The sequence below is a fragment of the Spinacia oleracea genome, chromosome 5, assembly GCF_020520425.1.
Source record: "Spinacia oleracea cultivar Varoflay chromosome 5, BTI_SOV_V1, whole genome shotgun sequence".
Taxonomy (NCBI): Eukaryota; Viridiplantae; Streptophyta; class Magnoliopsida; order Caryophyllales; family Amaranthaceae; genus Spinacia; species Spinacia oleracea.
The window spans coordinates 25,175,525-25,188,209 of record NC_079491.1 but is presented as its reverse complement, the minus strand read 5'-3'; positions in this window follow the sequence as shown (position 1 = coordinate 25,188,209).

Below are 12,685 nucleotides of genomic sequence, written 5' to 3'. Positions count from 1 at the left end.
CTTCTTTAGCTTGCATACCTTTTTAGCATTCTTTGGATCCTCAAAACCTTCAGGTTGTGTCATAAACACAGTTTCTGTTAAAACGCCGTTTAAGAAAGCAGTTTTGACATCCATCTGCCATATTTCGTAATCGTAATATGCAGCGATTGCTAACATTATTCGAATAGACTTTAGCATTGCAACTGGTGAAAAGGTTTCATCGTAATCCACACCGTGGACTTGCCTGTAACCTTTTGCAACCAATCTAGCTTTGAAAACTTCAAGTTTCCCATCCTTGTCCTTTTTCAGTTTGAAAACCCATTTGCTTCCAATGGCTTGGTAGCCATCTGGCAAATCGACCAAATCCCATACTTGGTTTTCAGACATGGAGTCTAATTCAGATTGCATGGCTTCTTGCCATTGCTTGGAGCTAGGGCTCGTCATAGCTTGCTTGTAAGTCGCAGGTTCATTACTTTCAAGTAATAGAACGTCATAGCTCTCGTTCGTCAAAATACCTAAGTACCTTTCCGGTTGAGATCTATATCTTTGCGATCTACGCGGGGTAACATTTCTAGATTGACCATGATTCTCACCAGATTCTTCTAAAGATCTCTGAGTTTCATCCTGAATGTCATCTTGAGCATTCTCTAGAGTTTGTTGTTCGACTCGAATTTCTTCGAGGTCTACTTTTCTCCCACTTGTCATTTTGGAAATGTGATCCTTCTCCAAAAAGACACCATCTCGAGCAACAAACACTTTGTTCTCAGATGTATTGTAGAAGTAATACCCCTTTGTTTCCTTTGGATAGCCCACAAGGATACATTTGTCAGATTTTGGATGAAGTTTGTCTGAAATTAATCGTTTGACGTATACTTCACATCCCCAAATCTTAAGAAAAGACACATTTGGAGGCTTTCCAAACCATAATTCGTATGGAGTCTTTTCGACAGCTTTAGACGGAGCTCTATTTATAGTGAGTGCAGCTGTATTTAGTGCATGTCCCCAAAATTCTAATGGAAGTTCGGCCTGACCCATCATTGACCTGACCATGTCTAGCAAGGTTCTGTTCCTCCGTTCTGACACACCGTTCCATTGTGGTGTTCCAGGAGGAGTCAATTCTGATAGAATTCCACATTCTTTCAGATGGTCATCAAATTCATAGCTCAGATATTCACCGCCTCTATCAGACCGCAGTGCCTTGATCTTCTTGCCTAATTGATTCTCTACTTCACTCTGAAATTCCTTGAATTTGTCAAAGGATTCAGACTTATGCTTCATTAGGTAGACATAACCATACCTACTGAAGTCATCAGTGAAAGTGATAAAGTAGCTGAAACCACCTCTAGCATTTGTACTCATTGGTCCACATACATCTGTATGGATTAAACCCAATAGTTCATTTGCTCTTTCTCCAACTTTAGAGAAAGGTTGCTTTGTCATTTTGCCAAGTAAACATGATTCGCATTTACCATAATCCTCTAAGTCAAATGGTTCTAGAATTCCTTCCCTTTGAAGTCTTTCTAAGCGTTTCAAGTTTATATGGCCTAATCGACAATGCCACAGATAGGTGAGATCTGAATCATCCTTTTTGGCCTTTTTGGTATTTATGTTATATACTTGTTTGTCGTGATCTAATAAATAAAGTCCATTGACTAATCTAGCAGATCCATAAAACATCTCTTTAAAATAAAACGAACAACTATTGTCTTTTATTAAAAAGGAAAATCCCTTAGCATCTAAGCAAGAAACTGAAATGATGTTTTTAGTAAGACTTGGAACATGGAAACATTCTTCCAGTTCCAAAACTAGCCCGGAGGGCAACGACAAAAAGTAAGTTCCTACAGCTAATGCAGCAATCCGTGCTCCATTTCCCACTCGTAGGTCGACTTCACCCTTGCTTAACTTTCTACTTCTTCTTAGTCCCTGTGGATTGGAACATAAGTGTGAGCCACAACCTGTATCTAATACCCAAGAAGTTGAATTAGCAAGTATACAGTCTATAACGAAAATACCTGAAGATGGAACGACTGTTCCGTTCTTCTGATCTTCCTTTAGCTTCAAGCAATCTCTCTTCCAATGCCCCTTCTTCTTGCAGTAGAAGCATTCGGATTCAGAAGTGGGTTGACTGACCTTCCTCTTTGCAGATTTGGCGCCAGTTTGCTTAGTTGGGCTGGCCTTGTTGCCACCTTTCTTAGCATTCCTCTTCTTTCCAGATTTCTTGAACTTGCCCCCACGCACCATAAGCACATCCTGCTTATCACTTTTGAGCGTCTTTTCAGCGGTCTTCAGCATACCGTGAAGCTCAGTGAGCGTTTTGTCCAGACTATTCATACTGTAGTTCAGTTTGAACTGATCATACCCGCTATGAAGAGAATGGAGGATGGTGTCTATAGCCATTTCCTGAGAAAATTGCTGATCCAGCCGACTCATATTCTCAATGAGTCCAATCATTTTGAGAACATGTGGACTTACGGGCTCGCCTTTCTTAAGCTTGGTCTCAAGAATTTGCCTATGAGTCTCGAATCTTTCGACTCGAGCCAGATCTTGGAACATGTTCTTCAACTCACTGATGATTGTGAAAGCATCTGAGTTGATGAACGTTTTCTGCAGATCCGCACTCATGGTGGCGAGCATTAGACATTTCACATCCTTGTTGGCATCAATCCAACGATTGAGGGCTGCCTGAGTGACCCCGTCGCCTGCAGCTTCGGGTATCGCCTCATCTAGGACATACTCCTTTCCTTCCTGCATAAGAACTATTTGCAAGTTCCTTTGCCAGTCAAGGAAGTTTTTCCCGTTCAACTTCTCCTTTTCGAGAATTGATCGAATGTTGAATGAATTGTTGTTTGCCATATTAAAAACTACAATTGAAAAGAATAAACAAATAAATAACCATTCAAAGTTTCTCTTAATAAACTTAAATTCTAGCATACATGCATAATTCAATGTTTATTAAGCATTTTATTCAAGTTATGTGTTCCGGCAGGTGTGAATAAAATGATTCCAAGATCCTAAAATCATTGAAGAACTAAGCACAGTTTGTCGACTTAATCCTAGAACATCTTAGGTAAGCAAAAGCCTTTTGCTAATAGTCTAGAAACTATTCTTGGTTGATAGGTACGTCTAAGAACTTATTAGGTAAACCTATCGAATTTGCCACGACATAAAAGGACTCCTTACTTATATCGTTGAGTTTCACCAAAACTAACATGTACTCACAATTATTTGTGTACCTTGCCCCTTTAGGACCAATAAGTAACACCTCGCTGAGCGAAAACTATTACTAGATTGATGTAAAGGATATCCAAGCAAGTGTATATTTTGGCATGGCACCTTTTAACTCAATTTTTAAGTTTGGAACTTAAGGCTCTTACTATGTTGGTTAGATTTTAAGTGAACTAAAATCCTTAATCATGCAACATAATCAAGCTTTTGATCTCATGCATTTTAAGACATATTTAAAGCAATAAATAACTTAAAACATGCATAAGATATTTGTGATCTAGTATGGCCCGACTTCATCTTGAAGCTTTGACTTCAAAGTCCGTCTTGAAAATCTCCGTGGGAGGCACCATTTTCTTCAAATAGGATAAGCTATAACTAATTACAACTATTTGATGGTTCGCAGACCATATTTGAATTGAAAAATAACTTTGGTACTTTAGACCAATTACATTCAAATTAATGGTACGCAGACCATATTTTCTATCCTATTTGGGCCATACTAGTCACTTCATAACCTGCAAAACAGTACATATACAATATATACCATTCACCCATTCATTATCATGAATGGCCCACATAGCTGGTTAGTAAAACACATTATGCATCACGTAAACATTTGCAGCAATTAATCAAGGGCACCAATAATCTACCAATTATTCAGTCCTTATTAATTCTAATCAAGTTGTTTTAACCTTAAGGATTTGTAGACCTAATCAAGAGTTTATGACTAAAAAACGCTCCCACTTAAACCAATAAATTCATATGCTTTACCAATTTTAAACATAAAAATGTATTTCTAGTCCAACCGGAAACATACAAATTTAATTAAAATTTAAAGCTCATATCAATTTATAATTGAATCCAAAAAATTTAATTTAATTTCAGTCGTTTTTAAATTAACTCATGATTTTAATTTTAGTAAAATAATTAGAATAAATAACATTTATTATAATTATAATATTCAAAATTAAAATCCAAGAAAATAATTCAAATTATTAATTTTAAAATTAATTAAAATTACGTGAACTGAAATTTTCAAATTAAACATTCAAAACGATCTAATCGTAACGCAAACACCCTACGCGTTGCACGCCCATGGGCCGTACGCACACAGCCATTGCTGGCCATGTGCGCGCAGCCCATGCGCTCGTCGCATAGCTGCTGCTTCCCTATCGCAAGCCTCCGCACGCATTGGTGCTCGCTGCGCGCGCCAGCGCCCATCGCACGCGAGCTATCGCTCGCTGTGCGCGCGCGCGACATCGCTCGCTGGGCGCGCGACATCGCTCGCTGGGCGCGCGAGCCATCGCTCGCTGGGCGCGCGACATCGCTCGCTGTGCGCGCGAGCCATCGCTCGCTGGGCGCGCGACATCGCTCGCTGGGCGCGCGACATCGCTCGCTGGGCGCGCGACATCGCTCGCTGTGCGCGCGAGCCATCGCTCGCTGGGGCGCGACATCGCTCGCTGGGCGGGCGACATCGCGCGCTGTGCGCGCGAGTAATGCTGGGCGCAGCGCTCGTGGCACGCGAGCTTGCGCTCGCTGCGCGCGAGGCTGCGCGCTCTTGTGCGAGGCAGCGCGCGTTGTGGCGCAGCTCGCTTGCTGCCCACACGCGACTGCCTTGGCTCGCCCTTCGCCCATGCCCATTCGTTCATTGCTCGTGGCACACGACACAAGGCAGGGCTGCTGCCTTGTGTTCGTGCACTACGCCCTTGCTCATTGCATTCGTGCCGCACGGGCGACGAGCTCCCTTGCTCGTCGTCGCATGCCCGCATTATACAACACCCTTTAAGGGTAACACGAAGCGTCTATTGCTTCGTGCGTGCAAGTTATATGAACGAGTCGCATAAAATTTAAAATTTATATTTAAAATTAATGACAAATTAATAAATATTATTAATTTCATAATTTTAGGGCGAAAATTCGAAAATTTATTATCCAATTGATTTCCGATTGTTATGGATTCAAGTCTAGGTCATAAAAATTTAAAATTTATCGTAAATTTACAATTTTTATGGTGGTTTTTAATCATAGGTTTCTAATTAAATTACAATTAATTATGAAAATCAAATTAATTCTAAATTATTCTAATTTTCAACAAATTAATCATAATTACAAATTAGAATGCATAATTAACAAGACTAGGCATTCAAACTTGTTAAACATATGCAGTAGGTCAATCAAAAATTCAAGATTTATCAACAAGAATCGCAAATATTTAATTTAACATCTTAAATTTACGAAATTTTGCATTCGAAAAACTAAAACCTTCGAAAAGTCATAGTTAGGCTTCGAATTTGAGAATTCTGGGTTCGGCAGAAAAATACTCTTTTTGTCAAAATTTTAGAATGCCTTTTACATGCGGAATTGACACAAAAATCACTCGATTTGGATGAGTAACGAAGAAACTGCCGAAAAACTGCGTACGTATAATTAAATAAACGCAATTTGCAATTAATTAACAATTACAAAAATTAATCACCCCTTTTAATTCTTGCAAATTTGTAATATTTAACCATGTTCATGCAATTTAGATTATGAAAATAATAAGGGGCTCGTGATACCACTGTTAGGTTATGATACATATGACAATTCATAAATCATGCGGAAAAAACCATAAACCTAGGAAAACATATTATTTACACATAATCATTTAGCATAAATTAGATGCATACTCTTTGTTGCGTGCCTTCCCTAGCTGCGCCCGAACCGAACAAGAACAAGTCTTTTAGGACTCCAAGTGTCGTCCCTCCGTAGATAGTCCACAGCACGTCCGGATCCGCCTTAAGATTGACCAACTAGAATCGCCCTTAAGGTACTAGAAAATTTCGGCAATTTGAGCAAGATGTGTGTTTGAATTTTCTCTCAAAAACTCACTTTGAATACTTTTAAACTTGTGTTATAAATTGTGAGCCCTAGCCTCATATTTATAGCGGTATGGAAAGGGAATCGTAATCCTATTCAGATACAAATTAATCAAACCTAGAATCCTACAAGAACTCTAATTTAATTAATTTATCAAATAGAATTAGGAATTTAATCATTAACCGAACTCTGCATGTTTTAGGAAACGTGCACGAACACAAACACTTGCACACACACGCACGACAGCCACGATGGGCCTCATGCGTGCGCGCGAGCAGCAGCCCACTCAGCGCCCGCGCGCGCTGCGCGCTGCGCGCGCTGTGCGCGCTGTGCGCCGCGCGTGCTGTGCGCGCTGTGCGCGCTGCGCGCTGCGCGCAGCCTGCTGGGCCTGGCCTTGCTGTTTGTGCGGCGCGCTTGGCTTGCTGGCCGATGGCCTGGCTTCGTGCTGGGCCTCGTCCGGCAGGCCTCGTCCGATGCTTATTCGTACGATGCGCTTCCGATTAAATTTCCGATTCCGGAATTCATTTCCGATACGAACAATATTTAATATTTCCGATTCCGGAATTAATTTCCGTTTCGAACAAATATTTAATATTTCCGTTTCCGGAATTATTTTCCGATTCCGGTAATATTTCCGATTCTGACAATATTTCCGTTTCCGGCAATATTTCCGATTCTGGCAATATTTCCATTTCCGATAATATTTTCCGATACGTACCATGTTTCCGTTTCCGGCAACATCTACGACTTGGATAATATTTATATTTCCGATACGATCCATATTTCCGTTTCCGGCAATATCATCGTTTCCGGAGTATTCATTTCTTGCCTGTGACGATCTTAGCTCCCACTGAAACCAAGATCCGTCGGTTCCGAATATTCATAGATAGAGTATCTAATGCCATTAGATACTTGATCCGTTTACGTACTATTTGTGTGACCCTACGGGTTCAGTCAAGAGTAAGCTGTGGATTAATATCATTAATTCCACTTGAACTGAAGCGGCCTCTAGCTAGGCATTCAGCTCACTTGATCTCACTGAATTATTAACTTGTTAATTAATACTGAACCGCATTTATTAGACTTAACATAGAATGCATACTTGGACCAAGGGCATTATTTCCTTCAGTATTTCCTAGAATTGAACCTACGCTCTTGATACCATGATAATAAATTCTCCTCCACTTTCCCTCCCTTTCTTATTGAATATGGCAAAGTATTTATAATGTTACAAGTTCTTGCACAACAAGGAAGCTAAGCATAATATTATGAAACCTATCATTAGCTTTCTTAATCTCAACAATTATATATCACATATCGTAAAGCATGTCCTAACAATCTATCTATATAATATACTAAAAGAGAGGAAATCAACGTGGTGATGGTAATTGTCACTCATTGATTGGCCTCTCTTATAGATATTAAAAAATTATGAAAAATAAAATACTTGATTCTATAATTATGTTGTTAACTTTTACCTCAAAAAATATTTGATTCTCTTTTCCTCATCAAAATAAAACAAAGATTTCATTCTATAGGAATATTTTTTAAATTATATATCTTTTTTATATTTGGTAACAAATATAACCAATATAAGATCATCTTTTTATAAAAATTAATTCATACGGAGTACGTAGTAAGATTTTTATATTTCGTTTAGAAAATTTAAGAGTATTCTACTTATTTGTATTTCGTACTTTCATAACTCGAATACAAATAAATTAGAAAATCAATCATGTATGATTAAGAGTGTATAAAAAAATTACAATAGTATATTTTAACAACTAAATGCAATAATTATAACCGTCATTGATTGTACTATTTTATACGTAGTATATTTAGCAACTAAATTCGATAATTCTCACCCCCATTGATAGTAATATTTTACTACTTTAAAAAAATTATGTACGTAACTTCTATAAACATGAACAAAACTTGTGTTGTCTAATCTATCTACTACTTTACTACCTAATTCCTAAATTTTTTTAATGCAAATATTTGATTTTTACACTAGCTATTATTTTTACACGTACATACCTCTACTTGTTCTGTTTTTTGGTGATTATTAATACATTATGATGAACATAGTCATGTACTCCGTAGCATTTTGTTGGATTTATCTAAATACTTACATAATACTACCATTTTTTTTATAATTTTTACTAATTGATAATTTAAGATATTAATAGTTGAAGTTATTTACTAACAACCGTGAAAATAAAACTGGTTGTCCAAAAAAAATGAAAGAAGTAGTAAACAAGAAAAATGATGCGCGACTACGTAGCATCCTCTCTACTTAAAAACGCTCCTCCAAATATTTTAGGTTAAACAATTGACTTATATTTTAGTCGATTTTCAACAAACATATGTATACGGAGTACTATACTAAAAGAGAGGCAAATTGATATGGAGTTGACGAATACCACTCTGATTTGTCTCTTTTATAATATTGGTAACTGACCTATGATAAAATAATTAATATATTTTGTATATATTTTACCTAAAATATTATAATTACTTATGGTAATAATCGATTATACTACGAATTACTTATTTACCCATGTTAATAAATTTTAAATTTAAATCTATATACTCCATACTATACTAAAAGAGAGGCAAAGAGATGACAAATGTCTCTCTCTGGTTTGCCTCTCTTATAACATAATTACATAAATAATGATTAATTGTAAGTACTATCAAGTTTTGTTAGAAATTGTGTCATATACTGAGTACAGATATGTTCGAACGTTTCTTTGATCGATTATTATTATTTGTACCAAGAAAACTCTTTGCATACAATTCCTGATAACCGATATAGAGAATTTTAAAATAGTTTAACTTGGACTATCAATTATATTATTATAACACTATCAACTTTTTAAGAATTTGTGTCATATAATGAATACGGATATGCACAACAAAAGTTACTGTTTATCTAATGTATTTAATAAGGTCATCTTAAACATTTTATATTATAATATTTTGTTTATTTAATCAATAACTATCAGACAAACGAATTTTCAGAGGCTCTATAATACAATTCAAAACTCTTTTACCAAAAAAAAAGAGTCGAGTCCAAGGGTGAGTGTGGATACACGGGAAGGGAGGCGATGAAAAGGGGATGAATTTTATTTTGTATATCTCGAGACGGGAGTTGGGAGAGGTGGGTATCGTTCCTATCGTGGATGGAGGGGATGAAGATGAGAATTGTAGGCGAGTGCGGGTGTGCAGGCCCTGTCCCGTCTCAAAGCCATCTCTAACTAAATAAAGTAAATGATCTAGATAGGTGTTAAGTGATCGGGTAATGAGGTTGACAGGGTACGTAATGAGTATTAAGGGGGTATTAGTGTAATACTATCGAAGTGAAGGGAGGGTGAGATAACTTTATGTTTGACACAAATAATGAATGATAGTTAAAATAATTTTATCTATGTATACCATTATTTGTTTTAATTGTTGTTTTAATAAGTAAGACACCGTATGAGCAATAACAAATTTATCCATCATTAATTATTTTTTATTTGGAGAATATATGTAAACTCTATTTTGATGATATATAATTGTCTACCAGATTTCATGTAAATTATATTTAGATTATAAATCGTGCATCGCACGGGTACCATACTAGTAATCTCCTAAACTCTCCTTAAACTTCTCCCATAGCTTAGGTTATTTTAGTAAATCCACTTTTGGTGTCCCATTGGATTACTAAAATATCCGCCACACTTATAGAATACAGAAAATAATGACAACCTACCCAATAGGAAAGCCCAAAGAAGCATTTTAATCAATCTAGCCCCTTAAATAAATTCTTACCAGTTTAATCAATCTGTGTATATGCGTTCGGCTCTATCTAACTTATTTTTTTCTTATATTCGCACGCATCGCATTTATATTATATTTTTTACATGTTATTTTAGGTTTAAATGTAATAACACAAATCTGTTTCTCATATTTGCACGCATCGCTTGCATATAAGACTAGTAATGTATATAATGTATCACAAAATCTACTAATTATGGTAAAAAATATATATCTCTTAATAGTAACGAAAATTAAATCCTTTAGTTAACCAATTTACCATGATTAATCATCAAAGAAGTTTTTTAGGGTGCGTTTTATTCATCTTAAAAAAATACATTTCATGTCCAATAGTTCAAATAAGTTGTAATTAGGTCTTATATTAGATTAATAACTTTCAATCAAGTCTGGACCTATAATATTTCATGAAATCAAGTTTCGTCAAATTATTAAGTTTCAATTACTCCCTCTCTCCCTTAATACTTGACCTGTTTTGACTTTTTGCACTATTCACATAATTCACTTTGACCCTATTTTATTTCTAGTACATGAAAATAAATGTTAGTATATAATATATTGTTGGCTTCATCTTAATGTATATTTTCAAAATATTAGTATTTTATAAGTTTTTATACTCCCTCTGTCCCTTAATACTCGAATCAGTTTGACTTTTTGCACTATTCACATAATTCACTTTGACCCTATTTTATTTCTAATATATGAAAACAAATGTTTTTATATAATATATTGTTGGCTTCATCTTAATATATATTTTCAAAATATTAATATTTTTATAAGTTTTTATAATATGTAGTTAAATAAATTGGTGGTCAAAGTTGTGTATTGACAAGCGTGTCCGTTCAAAATAGGTCGAGTATTAAGGGACGGAGGGAGTAATATGTAGTTAAAGAAATTGGTGGGCAAAATTGTGCATCGGCAAGCGTGTCCTGTCAAAACAGGTCGAGTATTAAGGGACAGAGGGAGTAAATCATTCAGGTTTTGTTAGTTCCAATAAGTTAGAGGAGTATATGCAAGAGCTTCCGTCACCGTTTAAATAAGGGGGATTTTTATTCGACGCCCTAATTCGTTAAAAACGCCCTAGTTTATTACGTTAAATACGATTTTACCCCCCTCCCTTTCACCCTTCCTCCCTGACCTCTACTCTCATCCCTACCCTCTGCTTTTAGAATGTCGGCCACCCATTCCGATTTTCGGCCACCCAAAAATCCTGCGCCGCCCTCCCCCCCTTCGCAGCTCCTCCGCGCGTGTTTTCCTTCTTCACTATGTTTTCCTTCGCAGCTTCTCCCCTCTCTGTATTCCTTCTTTACACTCAGAAATTTGTTGCGCCACCCCCACTCGGTGCAGCAGTTTCCCTTCCGTTCAATCTTTCTGCGCCGCAACTCGCCGGAATTAATATACGATCACGGTTTGCAGAAAATCAAAGCAGCGCCTCCCCTCTCTGTTTCTCGTCGGAGTTTCTTACAACGAACGGGCTAGGATAATGCTCCAACGAGGATCCTTCATCAATGGCGCTGCCTGCTCCTCCATTAGCGCCGCCGCGAAAGGTAAATTAATGTTTTTTTTTTGTTAGTCGCGCACAGCTTTTGCGTGGAGGTCTTGGCCGTCGCGCACAAGCTGTGCGCCGGCGACACGATGGCCGTGCAAATCTGGTGCAAGATGTCCGTGTCGCCAGCGCACAGCCTGTGCGCGGCGGCCAAGACCTCCACGCAAAAGCCGTGCGTGGGATGCAGGATGTAATATTTTTTATTTTTTTTTTTTTTTTTTTTCTGTTTTTCTGTTTTTTTTTTTTTGTTTGGATTCACTTATTTTCATGTATGATTTTTCTGATTTATTATGAAATTGAATTTGTGTTTTATTTTTTTTATAACTATTGTTTATTTTATGTCTTTATTATTATTGTTAAACTTAGTTTTTATAATTGTTTAATGAAGGAAGGGGATAATATTTTTACAAGGGTAAAAGTGTACTTTTACGTTAAAAATGCGGGCGATTTTAGCGTATGCGGGCGCCGAATAACGATACACTAAATAAATTCATGGGTGTATAAGGCGAATAGAAATACGCCATCCTTTGAATGATCTTAATTCGATTTTCTTTTATTTTACCGTAGGTTTGGGTTAGTTTGGTTTTCACCGTAGGGCTTTTATGTGGTGGGTCCACATAGTCACTTTGAGGCGAATATATTCAATTTAGAGAATAAATTCGAAAGCACATAAAGATGCTTGAAATGTAAGCAAACATGGATACTACTTTGTGACAAACTTGTGGCTGTTTTAACATAATCAACTAAAAGTTAAACCGTAGCTTTTTTTCTACCATTATATTTTTTCATAAAATATTAATAACTCCATATGCTTCTCATTCAATTAATCTAGTGATAAAGTTTGAATATCTCCTTTTATTACGAGTGGAAGCCATGCAATTTAATTAATATTGTAATTTTTAGTCGTCCTTACGTTCTTATTCGAAAGTCACCAATTATTTGGTGCTTGATTTTAGAGCTAGGCTTTTTTAGCTTAGGGAACTACATCTCAAAACTTCGCTTTACTATTGCTACCTTGTTTTCTTTAAATAAATATATACATGACGGTTATTAACAAGGTATTATGTTCATTCATCAGAAAAAACTAGAGAATTTTGATATTATTAGACATTCTCACTATTGACATTTGGAAGTCGGAAAAATTTATTTGTAGAATTGTAGGACCTACCTTATGTACTGATAAAGTTGATTATAAAAGACTTGTGTTAAGGTATGATTTTAGATTTTGTTTTTAGGAAAACCATAGATGGTTAGAAG